This window comes from Tyto alba, unplaced genomic scaffold, assembly GCF_018691265.1.
Source record: "Tyto alba isolate M040663 unplaced genomic scaffold, T.alba_DEE_v4.0 Super-Scaffold_21, whole genome shotgun sequence".
Lineage (NCBI taxonomy): Eukaryota > Metazoa > Chordata > Aves > Strigiformes > Tytonidae > Tyto > Tyto alba.
In genome coordinates, this window is record NW_024881295.1 from 9,031,392 (window position 1) to 9,048,648 (window position 17,257).

A 17,257-nucleotide genomic window follows, 5' to 3' on the forward strand; every position below is an offset into this window, starting at 1 on the left:
TGTAATAGCATACTGCTTTCTGAAAGCAGTAATATTGCCTCTCACAGGGAATTAAAAACAACCAGAAAAATCCTACTTCCTTCCATCCCCACCACTACGTGCCAGAGCAGCACCCTCCTTTCCCATCCCCTCCAGTTCAAGTATCATTGCTCTGCTGACAGGCTTACACGGGACAGGAGGTGCCATTCCCACAAGACAAATGTTAACTCAGAAATAAATAAATAGATCAGTGGTTTTAACTCTTACTAAACCCAGCAGTGAGTCAAAAACCGATCAGTATCCCCATGTCGTTTAATGCCCTAATACTGCTCTGACAACACACTGGGCTATGACAGGGGGAAGTCTGGGCAAGGGGAAGGCACCACATTTCCTACAAATGAGGACTTTTACCTTGCACTCGACCTTTTGCTGCGCAGCAGTCTTGGGTAACACATCAACACAAAGGCCATACCCCCAACCCTACGCACCCTGAAGCTGTGGCAGTGTGAGCTGTGCTGTGCCCCACACTTACCCCACTCCAGTGCCCTGGCCCCGACGGGCCTCTGCCCCACGCCTGCCCTGGCACACACATCACAACCCCTCTGCTCCAGCAGCCAGGCCGAAACAGGGCTGGGGGTGGCCTGGGCACCCCCCCACGCCCCAACTGCGGGCAGCGTTACACCTCCCATAAACATGCAGAGCAGCCACAGGCTCTGGGGAAATGTTTTAAATTATTACTATTTTGAGCACATTTCAGTTTAGCACAACTATTAAAAGCCCAAGAAAAGCTGTGTGTGGGCTGGACCCTGCAGGACAAGTCAACAAGTGCTAATAAACACAATAATGAGATGTACACAGAAGTAGCCTTGTACTTCTTTCCCTCCCATATTCAATGTGACATCGGGGAAAAAAAAAAAACCTCAACAAATACTAATTTTTGCCTCTTGCACACAGGCACTGTAACAGGGTGGAATGGACGTGTGCTATTTCAGTGCTGCATGTGCACGCTCTGTCTCAGATTTGGACACCCAGCCAATCTGCCACCACCAAGTGCAGACTTTAACTCAAAACAGTCCCCAGAACTGGTGGAGCAAGGTGAAGATGTACCTGAAAAGCTGTGCAGATTTTGCTAGGAAAGAGTAGCAGCCACAGGAAGTATGACTGAATCTGGCTACACAGACATAGCCAAGGTTTCTGCATCTTCATGGCACCACACTAAAGCAGCTCTCTCTGCTAAGGCTTATTTTAAAAGCCTTATTTAGCTTTTCTGGATTATTTATACACGCTGCCTTACTGTGGGCCATGGTTGGACTGTCAGCACCATGTTTAACGTGATACTTCCTAGGGAGGGAACAGTGGGACAGGAATCTGTGCTTCTATGGATAAATAGAGGCAGCAGGCAGAGGCACTGAAACTCCACTAAAAACACATTGGCATATTCTGTGTGGCAAGATTGGAGCTCAGATATCTGGGCTGAACTTGGGGCAACACAACAAAAAAGCCCATATTCTTCCCCCTGTCTGGGAGCAGCGCACAGCAGCCCGACACACAGCACACTGCTCCTGTCAACGCTGAATCAGGCATGGGAATTCCTTGCCATCTTGTTAGGAGATGCTCTTATTTATTTGTTTAATGGTGAAAATAAGCAGCAGTCAGAGAAATCAGCTCCAGCTTTCCAGATTGATTGCTGAGGGCAACGGGTCTGACTTGAACAGCATGCCTCCAAATACCAGAAACACGCCAGCACCAGAACCACGGGAATGCAGAAAGGAGGACAGAGCACCTGCTGCTACAGCCTAGGATGGACGTGGACACACACCCCTTCCCAGAAGAAGCAGCACAAGTGACAGCAAAAAAACAAAGCAGATTTATTTAGGTCCCAAAACTTCTGCTGCTTCTGGGGAAGGGAAACCAGCACTGCATCTGGAGAGCAAAGACACAGAAACTTCCAGCGAAGGCAAGACATTCACACAGCGATGCCAGCAGATTGAAAGTCTCCAAACACACATCCAGCAGAACGTGGCTGCCAGCCAACAGCAGACTTCTAACGATGTTTTTACAGCCACGACCAACTCAAATCCAGCTGGAGTGCAAGGCCAGCTGGAGTATAATACCAGCAACTCTGATAAGCAGCAATAAAATTGAAGAAATGTGACCAGGATGGGAGACAATAGGTGATAACCACTCCTGTAGCCAGCGGACTCACTGATTAAAAACCCAGGGAATAAAAGCATTTGGCACTGGAGTTTAGGGTTCCTGACAAGGAGCAACATCCACTTCTTTCCAGGTCTGATGCAAGACCTTGGGCAGCCTGTGAATCCCAGAGAGAGCTCACATACAGTGATTTAGTGTGGGAAGGGTTGAAGATCCAAGAAGAGGCGCTCCAAAGGCTATGGAGAGGAAAAGGGAGTAAAAGAAGGGAAATAACATTTCACATGAGACACCAATCCTCACATACTGTGGGCCTGCAGAGAGGCTAAGGATGCAGGACAGCACCAGGGAGCAGCAATGACTAAAGCCAGGAAAGCCCCAAGCCCTCAGTGGCAGGACACCAGTGGTTCCAGGTAGCAGAGGAGGTGCTTGCTGCCCTTCCCAAAGCCCAATGACTGCAAACCTGTGGGGACAAAGCACCCCCTTGGGCTGCAGGCTGTTAAACATTTCCAGGAACACCAGCCACTGCTGATCGTATCAGCTGGCCCCAGGGCAGCACAGGTAACATCAGGGTGTGCAGGGGCACAGGAGGGGGATCCAGCCCATCCGCCACAGAAAGTGTAGACAAAAAAGCAACAAGTCCCAGCCGGAGTGAAGTGGGAAGACAGCCTTATGAAGCACAAAGACAGCAGTTGCAAAGAAGCCCAGTACAGTGTGGGACAGAAGCTGACAGCTGACATAGGTAGACTTTCAGGGGCCCTGGACTGGTGAACAAATAAGTGACCAGGTGTGCCTCATGTAAAGGCATCACAGGAAGGTATGTTTGCTTTGGCAGGGTAACACACACCACCTCAGAGAGGACGGTACAAGTACTGTGCTCTTCATCCAGTGATAAGACAAGGATGAGCGATTCAGAGACGAGAGCAGCTGAAGGGCAGCAAGCCCAGACAAAGGACGCAGGATGCTAGCAGACACTGGTCTCGGCAAGCAGTTATACAGAGTATGAGAGAGTGCAGCATCATGAGTGAGAAGACAGACCCAGCAAGCAGCTGGGACCTCAGGGGTGGTGTTATGGGGCAAGCACATCCCAGCCGTGGGGTGCGTGGCTGAAGCGCACAAGCAGCAATTCCACCCAGCTCTCCAGCTGGAATTCAGGATGCTAAATCATGCTAGATCATACTGTAATATCCAAAACACAGTAGACAAGGGATAATCATTCCCAAAACAAGACTGCCAGCTCTGACATGCACTGGGCTACTTGAATCAAATCAGTCTAGACCAAATACAAAATGCCACTCCTTGAAGTTAACTAAACTGGGCCATTTCCAAGGGCTAATGCAACAGATAGTCTATTTTGCTGAATGTGTTTTTTACATAAACTTGTCCCAATAACCCGAAAGCTCTTGGCAGTTTCTCTGCAAACTGCCATAGACCTGCTGAGTCAGAGTAACTGCACACGCACAGCGCAGCTGCACCACGCAGGGATGGCAAGTCCAGTGGGCCTCGCGCTGGAGCACTGGCACTGCCTGAGCCCATCATATACCACAGGACAGCTCCTGTGGTCACTTCAGTTTTATTTCTTGGACAATCAAAATCTAGTTCATTACTCTGGCACAGTATATATGTTAATTCAAAATCCACTGCCTTCAAAATGTGGAAAGCCCCCCTGAATCTTAACAGCAGCTCAGACTGTGTTAAGTGATGGCTAGCCTTTAAAAGATACCAAATAAACGGATGTCTATACAAACAGAAGCAGCATGACATTGTTCTACAACTCCAGCTAGAAGCAGTATACAGCATAATTTTAATGACATTTGAAATAAAAGACTGAAGGAGCTGTTGTGTAAGGTATCCAGCAAAAAAAAACAGCAGATATGTAGATAATAGACATCAGCAATGCAGTGGGTTAGATTACTCACCCAGAGGACCAGACTTAATGCTGATCTCCACTGTCACTCCTGAGCAAGTACTACTGATCCATATAAACTTCTGACACTGAAAAAGAAAGAAATAAATAATCTAATTAATGACTATGAAGTCTGAGGTGACTTAACAGTGATATCTTATAAAAGTTTATCAAGTCACACAGGAAGCAGAGTGGATGATGTACATAACAGATTAAAGGATGACAACCGATGTACAAAAAGGAAATGAGCCTGTTTATACCAAACAATTCCCAGCAACATTACGTCTCAGTATTTCTACACTACACAGTTGGCCAGTGCCTGCCCTCCACCTCCCCAGCTGATCACACATGTATAACACAAAACGAAGAAGGTTGAATGATGCCTTGCAAGGCTTCCTTCTCACTATTGCAACCTCCAAAAATCCCCACCAAGCACCCCCACGGTATTGAACATCTGGAGACCAGAACATGAAGTGAAGTCAGTGGACATCGGAGCAGCCCATAGCACTGAACCAACCCTACAGCTCGTTCCCAACAGCTACTCCTGAGTATCTTTACTATGAATATTTTGGTAAATCAAAGATGTTCTCTGTTACTGTGGTTTGACAGAACATTTTAGCCATGGATACTCCCATATACAGATAGTGTTCAAAATAGGAGCTATTTGGTGTGGGAAGCTTGATAAAATTGTTTTGGGAGAAGGTTCTGGGTAAACTTTGAATTTTAAATGCAAAAGGGAAGTTTGGTGAATAAAACTACCGACCAATAACAAAAGACTTCTAAACCTAACCAATTACAATTAGAAGAGACTTAAGAATCAATAACTCATGTACGAATGCTCAGTGAAATACGGCTCGTAGGAGGATTGAAACAATCAGGAACACTCCAGTGGGACACTGCTCCAGCATGTCGAGATGCTGGTCTCCAAACAAAAGTCATGCCAAGAGCAAGAAGATCTTGCCAAATTGACAGGAGTTTAGGACAAGCAAGCAATATAAGCGGAAACCAAAGATTCAGCTCAAAAAAAATAACATATGGCTAAAGAGACACAGAGTAACTAATTGTTGACTTGGGGCAACAAAGACCAACTGCAAATATCATCCAGAAGGTGTAAACTAGAAGAGAGAATTCATCCCATGCATGACTGGGAGATGAGCACCCACACAACAAAACTCATTTTCTGGTCTAGATACTAAAAAGCGGTAATAGATGGTCTCAGGGCACACAAATGATTGGGTGCTCACTGCTTCTCAGAGCAGTTTTTTAGACCAGATTGAACAAAAACACCAGGGGAAAAAAAATACACAGAACACAAATGAAAGGGACATACGAGTCTGTGCAAGCAGACTCTGTCACAGGACTGGGGCTTCAGGCTATTGCAACAGAATAATTATGTACTGAGCCCTGTACAACACGGGAAGAAAAAACATCTGTCAGATGGAAAAAGAGACAAAACATGGTAGGCGGGGAAAAAAATATTGAGGTTTCTATAAAGGGTACTGCAGAATGTCATGTATGAAACCACAAAGCTAGGGAAAAAAAAGTTAGTTAACAGTGTTATTTTAAGTCTGCTTAAAGTAACACCAAAGGCTGAAATGGAAAACCTATAATTAGACAGCTTCTCCCCTTCATTCTAAATATTCAACTCCAGCTCAGCCGGATGAGGCTCACGAATTGACAGGATCTTTGGGATTCCCACTGCCTGGGCTGCCCGGACCCACAGGCAGCAGTCAGGCAGCGGGAAGGAGATGTGGAGCGCAGTGGCTGTGGGATTTTGATGCTGTGCCCCACCGCGTGGGGCTGGCTGGCTGGCAGCTAGTCTGCCCCTCTTGACACCCACTTCAGAGGCAGTCAGCAGTCCTGCCTCAATTTCCTCATTGTCTTCTCCACCACTGAAAGCATTTCCAGTGCAGGAAAGTCCCAGCAGCTTTTCAGAGCGAAGCTCCCTCCCAGTCCTGCCAGTTCTGTCTCCCGACACCAACACTGTCCTTAAAGGACAGGAGACTCATGTTCCCCATGAGTGACGATCTCCAATTGATTTGCTCTTCATGGCGTGGGGCACTGGCAGCACCACAGCTATTCCCAAGCCTCTCTACTATGACTCTTTTAGTAAATCAAAGATGTTCTTTGTTACTGTGGTTTGACAGAAAGTTTAGTCATTTCCTTCTCAACAGACTCAGAGTCACACACACACAGCCCACACCGCAGGCAAGCTGTACGGCCGCTCGCTATCTAATGAGGGAGGGAACATGCATTTCTCAAAATTGAACTAACTGCCTTAGACCCTACCTTGTGAGCTGTCACCACAAGGATTGAGTTTGTTTCAAAGGCTGCTAGGGAAATGGTCTACATTTCCCACCCCCCAACTTCCTTCCTTCCTCAAACTCTATTTATTTTTTGCTAATGAACTTCCCCAGAAATCTCAGACTCCCTCTAATCCTACAGCTAAGGAAACCTCTCTTGCACTGAAGACTGTTTTAAAAATTAATTCGTATAGGGCTGGCTGTGACGTCCAGCTCAGTATGTCTCCTGGCTGAATGGGGCACAGGACACAGAGATCCAAGGGCTTTACCCTGAGACCTGTATTAGGATGCCAAGAAGGCTGGCAGCCCCCCAGGGAAAGTCTGGAGCTCAGGGACACTGGGTGAAAACCGGGACTACTCGGACTTCTTGGAAACGGTGGAGTTTTTCTGATTTAGCTGGAAGGGTAAATTATCATCCAAGAATGTCAACCAAGGGAATAGTTTCTCTTACATCACACACGATAAATGCATCACAAAGCCCCAACCAGAGGGCACACAGGCAGCCAGGCTTCTGGGGGACAGGAATCCTCCAGCTTTGATAGCAAGAGCTAAGCCCTCCACTGAGTTCAACCTAAGTTCAATTCTAGTATCAAAAAAACAACTTCCAAGAAAACCACACCTGTAATCAAGAGCCAAATTTTAGGAACAATCATTTAAGAAGTGCAGGACTAGGCAAACCAGGTGAGATAAAAGTTAATTGGGTTTTTGCTTTTATACAGAAAACATCACAAAATGTAGATGTGCTAGAGGAAACCTTTCTAGTATCCCCAGGAGAAAAAAAAAAAAAAAAAAAAAAAAAAAGTACTGCAAGGCAAGCATAAAGAAAGACAAAGGAGAGGTACACGGTGTGAAATTTTTTGTCCTTTCCAGACTATAATCTCTTAACCAGGAGGAAAACACAAATCCTAATCCTACACTCCTGCATGCTCAGCAATAATATTTTACCTTGCCAATTAAAGGCTTTCTACAATAGCCACCAATTTCTTTTCAAAGTCAAGAAGCACAACTGCATGCAATTATACACTACGTGATTTTAAACAGGACACAACCCTATGCCTAAAGACCTGAAAAATTCACGTTGCACTACATTTAGCGGCACATCTTAACTATAAAGCTGCAGCACTATTTCTTTGCTTTGTGCCTACCAGAAGCTTTGTTTCAAGAACATTTTTGGAAGAATGCAAGAGTACTGCAAGAAAATAGTCTGGTTTATGTCTGTTCTTTACTAGATAAAAACAGAGATCTGCTATGCTTAATCATTTCTGATCAAGAAGGGCTTTGAGTTACAGGATCTGAAAGAGTCCCTCCTCTCTACTAAAAGCTAAAACATTACTCTTAACATGGGACCCAAGTAGTCACAGCCCAATTCAAATTACTCCTCCTTCACACACACTTGCTTCATGTCTGCATGTTTGTGTTTCAATTAAAAAGCTACTATGACATTCTTCCTACATTTTTAAAAGAAAACACAGTGATACGTTCCACAGGCAACAGGACTCAAAGAGGTTTGTGTTTAAGTGTCTCCCACCACCCTCTCTAACTCCGTAAGCTACAGACAAGCTTCTTGCACACACACATGCCTGAACTGAACACAAGGACCAGTCCTGCTCAATTACCATGTTTTGTAATTGGACCATTTATACCTTGAGGACATGGTCAGACTGGTGGGCAAGTCTTCTGGGCAACCAACCTGGGATTCTCAGCACCAAGAAATCACATGGGAAGGAGGGACCTGGGCAGAAGGGCTGTGGCTGCCGAGGACAGCATCAGCTCAGACAGCAAAGCTCCACCTGACTTCGGGGACAGCACAAAAGGAGGTGGCCACAGTTTCCCGGACCTAGAGTGTTTCTTGAAATCCATGGTGAAGGTTCAGACAAACCCCTCTGCCCTGTGATGGAAGCAGATGCTGTCTGTAACACAGACAGCTCGAAGCAGGCACGATTGCCTCGCCAGGAAACATCTGACAACAGCCAGTGCTTCCCCAACGTTCAGCAGCTCTGCACAGAACCTGACCTCCCATCCCTTCAGAGCAGGGATGCACAAGCCTCTGCTTTCGCAAGGTAGGATCGCTTGGAACTCTTCCAACAGCCACCCCTTTCTGCAGCTTGGCTGCCAGAAGAGGTGGCAAGCGGCCTCCTCTGCCAAGAAGCCTCCTCTGTCTGCCACACTCACTCCTCTAGGCAACAGAACAAGAGCGAGTGCTCAGCTTCTTCCAGTCACCCTCCACCCACGGCCAGGACGCCTCTTCCCGAAAGCCCAGCCGCACTTGCCGCAGCTCGGCCGAGCCGTGGCTTCACGGAAGCGTGCACGGAGGCTGTGCAGAGGCTCCCACAGACACAGCTCCTGCTTGCTGAGGCACGCATGGCCGTTTCTGCAGTCTCGTTATTTGGCTTCCCCCAGATCTATATGTATTAGAAGTTACTTTCGCAGTACTTGGCCATGCACTTTCTCCCTTTCCAATGGTAATACCTATCTTATGCTAGGCAGTACAAAGCATCATCTTTTTTGCTGTTGTTCTTTTTAAAGTTTATATTGAGAAGATTCTTGCTTGACACACGTATTTGATGCTTGTGTACTCTGCCTTTAGTCTGTGTTAATAGACCATTTTTCCTTTTATTTTTTTTTCCTCTATAAAGAATGACTCGAGAGCTACTAGATATAACGACTCAAAAATTTATGAAGGTAAATTAATAACATGTATATTTCCAAGGAAGTCACCAAGGAAGGCTGATTGTGTCCAGATATTTTGCCTTGGAAAGGTGGGTGGAGGATTTAAAGCCAAGAAGCAAAGCAATGAAGAAACACCTGAATGATCTGGGGACCTAATGATTTTTCCATGGAAAAAGCCACTGATGCATGTCTTTCATTTTGGTATGCTAACAGTACGATTTTTTGTAAAAGGCCTTTGGGCAAAGTCTGGTTTGAACCTGAATGGAAGTAATCAGGGCTGCAACTTGAATAATTTCCCCACATTATCTATCCACACTGAGTATCACCCACCAACATGCAATCTCTCTCACATTTAAATCACCCTGTCCCTGGATACATTTTTCAGCTGCTGCAGACCACATAACAGATCTCTTATTTACAATGGGACAGCCTAGCTGCACTCAGACAACCATGTAAAACACAGATGCTTCAGCCCTTATCTTTATTTTTGGTTTCTAAAAGGCTGCACATCTTTTGACACAGGCGAAAAACATACAGCATCCACATTAACAAACCAGTCTGGTTTTGGATATTACTACACCCACAGATGAAACTCAAAACTACTTGTCCATCCTGCAAGTGACAGCCTTGAGCTTAAAAATAAAATTTTGATCCAAAACCAGGGGGTCTAGCATACACAGAAACACAAAGTGAAAACTAAAGATGATCTGAGCAAAACTGACCACATCATTAACTCCAGTGGTCCAAGAAGCATACGACATTTCCTACCACAAAACGATACATTTGAACAGCATAACAAGCACAAATGTCACTGAATCAACATACCAGCATTGGAGGATACAGACAACATAGCCCACTGCCACAGCAAAGAAACATTTTCTGGAAGCATAATAAAAATATTACAAATAATCACCTGAGTCAGAGCAGAATAACACCAAACAGACCATTTAATGAAGTACTTGTAAGATCAGTAACAAGAACAAACTGCAGAAGGTTTAAATAAAAACTTTCAGATCGCTAACTTATCAGATTTTAAGTGAAACTAGACATGATTTATGCAAGGAAAAAATTTATGACTAACCTGTGACTAATTTTGTATTAATCACTGACTGAGTCCATCTCTGAATTGGAGTACCACTCCATGTAGTTTCTGTCAGCTACTGCTTTGTTTTAATTCTGCAAACCAAAGCAACAGGTTCTATGCAGTTTATCATCTGTGAAAATGCAGATGTCAGTTGATGGAAGATGTAGAAATGGCTGCAAGACACGGAGGATTATTTTATGAACTTAACTGAAGATCTCATGCCCCCAGCATCCATGTTATGGAAGCAGTGTGATAAGAACTCAGATATGAGAGAATTCAATCTCCTGAAAGACATTTTCCATAGCACAAATCTGATACCACCAAATACTGGTCTTGCCAGTATTCTGCCTCTTTCATAATTATGTCAAGTTTGCTGACACCAAGGTGCCTAAAGCCAATGATCTTGTTAATCACACAGCAAGCTGGAGCACACAGGGTGGACAGCCCTCACTTCTGTGCTTGTGTAAATATCTATAACGAGTTGGAGTCCCAAGCAGCCCTGGTTCTGGAAGCCAAGAAGCTACAAGAGTTTTGTTAGAGAGGTTATTTTTTTAGGGTGAGATGATCACAATGTGCTGTAACACTGCTATCACTAAACTAACACAAAAAGATTATCACAGTGTTTTTTCTCTCAGAGGCATCAGTTTGGTCTTATTCTTCTGCAAAAGAGCCAAGAAAAGCCTCCATGTGCCTCTTGGCTGAAGGTTTATGGGACACCTTCAACCTTGGCATGCTCCATCAAAAGCAAAAGGCACTGCCTTATCATTGTTGTTCATCTTTTTAATCTGACTGGTGTTGCCACACACTGGTTTCTGACTTCCTTCCCAACTCTACTAGAAATAAGTACAAGAAATTCCTTAACAAAAAGGGATCGGGCTCACACATAAGGTTTGCTATAACATTTTCAAAGAAGATGCTCGCCCTTCAATTATCCTGAATTGTTATGAGCATCCTTCACTTTGAAGTTCAGTCACAGCAATACTTTGCAATTCCTAGAAGGAACTTAAATAGCTCCAACACCACAAACAGAAAATCCTGTCAGTGAGAAACACACATCCAAACTCTGTGTTTCCAAACCCAAGAAGCGAGGTAGAAGCTATGCAAACAGCAAAAATCAAAAGCACCTACCAAGAAAAGGAACAAAATACTTTTAGTTGTTGTTAAGAAGCGACAGCCAAAAGATCTGAGTTAAAAAACCTAGAAATTAAGATCAACATTAACTAGATGCTTTGCCAGCTTCACAAGTAAAAGTTTTATACATTTTTTTTTCTTTTTTGTCATGCAGACACTTCAGTCATTTCAGCCCTTTTAAGTTGGTTCTGTGCTAATATACATGCACACAACAGGATTGAGCTGTCATGTTTTCATATGCACTGCAAATAATCCTGAAAATACCATTTCTACTAATCACATTGTTCCACACAGTTTTAAAGCACGTGATTGCAGAATAAAACCCTCAGCACATATTTTTGGCCTGGAAAGTAAAGGAAATAAAGTTTATGTAGTAGTGTTGTTTGTCAGTCCTCACTCTATTAAATTTTCAACTTGATAATCAATTTTGACTGCATTTGGCAGAAGGCAAAGAGATCCAAATAGGTGTCACATTCTTACATCTCTGGGATAAATTAGTATGTAGGTAGAGGAGACATAACCAAATTAGCCTCACACAGAGTCAAATTCTGTTGCAAGAAGTCAACAATTCCATGCTTTGTCTGGCCCAGGAGTCACTCCATCAGCATCTGCATGTGGGCATCCAGTACACATGCTGACTCCTGTGTGGCCAACATGAGAGACACTGGAGAGAAACCACAGACCAAGCCAAAAGGGAGGGAAAAGAGAATCTGGAAATAAGGCACAGTGAAAATGAAGAGGTTCAAAGCAAAGCATCACAGGTCATGGCAGACAGAAGGCCAGCGCACTCCGAGGAAACAAAATCATAAAGAACTAGGTTTTGTCAACTCTGCTACCTGAGGGACAGTTGGTGGCAGCTCTTTGCCGTCTCCATACCTACAAGCATGATAATGCCTTTTCCCTGCCCACCTTCAACCCCTGGAAAGTTCACAACACACCATTCTCCCATCACAACCTGGGCTAGTTGTTCACAAGCTGCGTTTCATCTTCAGATATCCAAAAACAATGCTGGATGCTACTGGGTCCACAAACAGACCATGCCTTCAGCTGGCAGACAGGATGCTGCTTGGGTCACTGGAGTTGATGATGTGGTTAGTTTTGCACAGCAGCAAACAAGCTCACTCTGGGGAAAGAGCTGGGGCAGACTAGACCCACCTCAATCCACCTCCATCACAGCTGCAACAGAGAGTAAGTTCCCCTTCCAGAACTGTCACCTACGAATTGCAGCCATCTTTCTCTTCATCTGAGGAAAGAAGAAATGCACACCACATCGCACAAAGCTCTTGCTAGGGTTCGGAAGCAACCCAGAGGCACTACTGAAAGACGACCAAATACTACTGTCTGAAGGGAGTTCAAAGGGAACAAAAGCTTACGAGCCGAATCGAGATCACTTGCTATCTATGTGGGCTGTTTTTGCCCAGGGTGCTCTCAGTGTCATAAACCTGGACAGTTATTAGTGGATGAGAAGTACTATCAAATTATCCCTACTTCAGAAGAAGGGGAGGGCCGAGGGCCAGAAACAAGCAGTGACTACCCTGAGAGATACCAAGCAGCTGGAACAGGCAAGGGGAGCACCCTGCAGAGCCAGGATAGGCATCCAACCCCAGGGCAAGTCCCACAGCCACTGGTGGCAAGTCAGGCTTTCCCCACTCCCTCTCTGTTCTTAGCAGCTAGCAGATAGACAGCAGGAGGTTTTATTTGTCTTAGCTCTTAGAACGAACGTTTCTGTACCATGAAAGCAGAATGCAAATATCTCCTTCACACGCCCCCACATGCCTTTCTGGTTTAGTCTGATTTTATTCAAGAATCTTCTTTATAACCAACCTATTACAGCACTTTATTTAAGGAGTAAGTAAGGATGCTGCCACCAGCACTAAATATCCTTTCACTAGCAATTACAGGGAATTATCCTGAGGGAAAACTTCATTAGCTTTCAGTCTCTCTCCTTTAAAGAGGTCAGTGTCTTGCAACAAAAGAAAAAACAGTTCTTCTCTCAGGGAAAATACCAAGCATGCAGCTCAAGACACAGAAGATATTCAGAAAGAGCACAAGACTCATGGAATAAACAACGAGATGCAAAAATCATTTTCCCCTCCCAGACCATCACTTCAGGTTCAGACCAATTACACAACGATTTAAAAAGTCACCAGCACTAGCTTCCCCACAACGTCCTCCATGGTCTTAATATGCAAACCTGTGACGGCAGCCCACTTGTCAGAGGGCACTTTATCCATCCCTCGGACTGAAGCCCTGGGCGACCACAGCCAGCAAGCCCCGAGGGAAGCAGGGCTGGACAGCCCCAACAGCCCTGCTGCTGCAGCAAACACCCCAGGTCAAGAGCAACACGTGTCCCCATGGCAGTGTGGAGAAGAGGCTGGCCCCGTTGGAAGCACTGGATCTGTCCTGTGTTGGGATGATCTCTCTCCAGCTGCGATAGTCTGGCAACTCTTATTAATAGCAGGGCGCTGGCATCTACAGCTCAGGGCTGTGAGCCAAGCGCTGCAGTGTGTCAAGAGCAAGGTGGTGAGGTTTATGGACTAGAGCTTCAAAACACCGGGGCTGGGAACAAGACAGAGCGTGAGCATAAAAATAAAAGGTATCCAACAAAAACAATAAGACTTAAATCACAATGAATTACGACCACAAAATGCATCATAGCAGGTCCTGAAACAGAGCCAGGTGGGGATATATGACCCCAGAAAGAAGTATCTTCAATTATGAGTTTTCCACTCAACTTGGTCCTATTAACTCTCCTACTTTACCCACCCAGTCTTCTCTCTCATGGAATAACAAGCAGCCCTAACCACCATGGCAGCAGCCAAGCAGAAACTAGTTCAGTGAAAGCTAGTTTCATATTTCACATGAAATATGAATAAATAAATATTTCACATTTAATTGGCTGGTTGGTTGATTTGTTTTGTGGAAGGGAGATTTCCTTGGTTTTTCGAAGGGAAGAGGCAAACTTTGCTTAGACTCCAAAATGAAAGTCAGATGTGAAAGAACAACTTACAAGATGCTGGGGGTAAACAAGTTCATCATTAAGTATGTGTTGCTTCGTATCTTCACTTAGAAATCACCTAATAATCATCTTTCCCGTGGAGGACAGTTAATATTAGAAGCCACATACCTCCTACACAAGGATGTCTCTATTAAACATCCTATGTAATGATGTTCCTAGAATCCAGCAATTTCGCAAAACGGATTTTTAACTGCTGTGTAAAATTAGGGCTATAGCAAAAAGACTTCAATGTCACTTAGTCTGATTATTTTCTACCACATAAACTGAGAAAAGGACCATCTTCAGGAGCATATTCTGAGAGATGGTGGAGCACAGGGGATCCCACCCCCTGTGCAGAAAGGCTGGGCAAAGCCTAAGCCTTTCACTGGAAGACTGCAGAGTCTACCCCCTCAAGCCATGCCTAGGAGCACATGCTGCTGTCCCGTGGAGAAGATGGTGGAAGCAATGGAGATGGGAGAAGCAGACAGTCTTTTCAGGGAAAGTCACCATCGTACCTGTCACTTTCTACAATCCAACACACCCTTGTTACTGTACATGGTGATTTACTCTTGTTAGAGCCCCTCCACAGACATGAGACAGGTGACAGCATGTTTCTGCCTCTGTTACTTTCATCCTGAAATACCCCCTAAGAATCCTATACATTTTTGGAGGGGAAAAAATAGCCTCTCCTACTTGACCAAATAATAAAATATAGCTCCTGCTTTATCTACAGGGCAAGTCATCACTTGCAAAAACACTGGGGTTTATGGGGTACAATACAAAGGAAGACATAAAAATACAGGTAAGTTGTTTTGAATCTGTACTCCAGTACTTTCCAGTGGCTGCTTTAAGTGCTTTTGTGATCATAAGCATTCAGCTGTTAAGCTCTTCATTAGGAACAGGAGCACTGCCCCCAAAAGAGGCAAAGGCCATTTTACTTTGATTTCCACAAAACCCCCTAGCTACTGAGCTCCAACACAACTTTCACTTCCCATTCATTCCTCGTTTGCTATCTTGTATACTCCTTAGGTACACAGCGTACCTCTAACCCCAGCAAAGACAAGGTCTAGCAGATGTCAGTCTTTCAGAGCTCTGAATTTAAAAGAGGATCCAAGTCAAGACGAGCATCAGACAGGACTACATAAACGCAATGCTCTGCAGAGGGTGATCTAGACGAACCAGAAGAACATGAGAAGTGCAGAGAAGAAGACAGATTGGGCAGATCTGTACCAGCCGTGTGTGCAGTGCCGAACAGCTTGCTGCATGGAGAAGCCAGCTAGCTCTCTGTTGCAGAGAAACCTGTCTCAAGCACAGGTCTGCCAACATGCAACACCACATTGTTTTTTAATTCAGGATTTTTATTTTCCCCCTTCTTTATGCAAGCTGGGGACCCACAGGCTGAGAGATCACCTGCTGCAAGATGAAATTATTAAGACAGCTTACCACAGGTCCTGCCTGAGCTCATTAAATCACAGTAACCCTCACATAGATGGCAACAATGCAGCTGGTGATAATACATTTCCTCTTTCTGATTTCATCACCAGTTCTTAGTCATTAGGGCACTTATAATCTTTATGTAGAATTCCTTTATGTAGCCTAACTTGCCAAGAAGTAATCGCTCTCCTCTTCCCCTGGTAATACAAATGAGACAGAGCTGTTTATTCCACAGCTTTCCTTCCCAGGAATTTCTTTCAGGTGTTCTGTATGAAGCCAGATACACTGGGTCATTAGAAAACATCTCAGAGAAACCCAATGTTTCATCAAGTTTTCTGTGGAAAAGATGAGTAATTTAGGAAGCTTTACATCTTTGAGTCTACTTGACATTTCTCGCCAAAAGAAATCCATGAACTTCCTTCCTTAAAAAACAAAACAAACCCAAACCCAGAGAGCACTGAAGAATTCAACTCTCCACTCAGAGCAGGGTAAATGGAGCTTACCCAATGCTCAGAGTTGTATCCATGTAAAACAAGCACAGGGAAGGACAGCACAACAGACACCCATACCACACACAGCAGGAGAGCGATGCAGATCTCGGTCTGCTGCAGCTCACTTCGTCCCGGAGTCGCAGCAATGCTAGCTGGTAATTATACTGCAGTGTGGTCTGGCAAGCCACAGGCTTCTGGCTTCAGGTTCAGGGCTCTGCTGCCAGCTCATTCGGGGGCTCCAGCATATCTCTTTACCATATTGTTTCAGGCTTCCCTCAGGGAAAGCACGAAAAGACAGCCTAAACCCAGAGCTGTTACTCTATGCTAAGACTAGAGTCCTGTGCATGCAATCTGAACTTTAAAGGCTAATCTCACTATAGCTTTTTCAACATTTTGTTGGACAATAATATGCTGGATGCCAAAAAGGTCACTGCTGAAATAATGACTGTCCTGCAGTGACTACCACTCCCTACAAGTGAGTCAAAAATAGGGAATACAGATTTGTATCCAGCCTTCCCTGTAATTCAAGAATGTTCATGACAGATTATTTTGCTTCTGAGTCCAAGTCCTTGCTGAGCCCTCAAAATGTTTGTAAATGCTCACAAAGGAAGGGAAAATGAATCACTGGCTTGCAGCATCTCATGACATGCAAACCTCATTGCTTTAGCTGTTTTAAACCATCCACCCTAAGCAAAGGAATAGGTTGTAGTTACAAACTCTGAACAACAAAAATAGTACTATTTAAGACAAAAGGGAGAAAATTGTTTTTAACGAGCAGAACAATTCAGGCAGTCAGTATTTGCAAAAACCTTCTTCTACATACCTCTACGCTTCTGTTTTCAAACAGTCCTTCCATACTGCAGTGGAGTTTTATGTAATTACTAGCTAGGTACTGAGAAACTCAATTGTACTCTATTAACAATTAAAGTTTTGACTTCCTATCCAAGGGCTCTACTACTTTTAATTAAAATTGCACGTTGTAACATAATGTTAAGACTATACAAATTCAACACTGTGAAGTCAGCTCTAATAAATGCATAGGTAATCTTTGAGCCTCCATACAAGGATGTTGACACAGAGTTAAAAATAAGCTTTGTTAGTACAGACAAA

At 44.4% G+C, this 17,257-nt stretch overlaps 1 protein-coding gene across 8 annotated transcripts in view; it reads right to left on the reverse strand.

Moving 5' to 3' along the window:
- The window catches only part of PPFIBP1 (PPFIA binding protein 1), a 124,797-nt gene that overhangs the window by 83,196 nt on the left and 24,344 nt on the right, over positions 1-17,257 (reverse strand). For all 8 annotated transcript variants that reach the window (XM_032986058.2, XM_032986067.2, XM_042795345.1 and 5 more), the window contains one exon: positions 4,050-4,125. The gene's annotated coding sequence lies outside the window, so the exon portion shown is untranslated. The remainder of the gene's footprint in view (positions 1-4,049; positions 4,126-17,257) is intronic.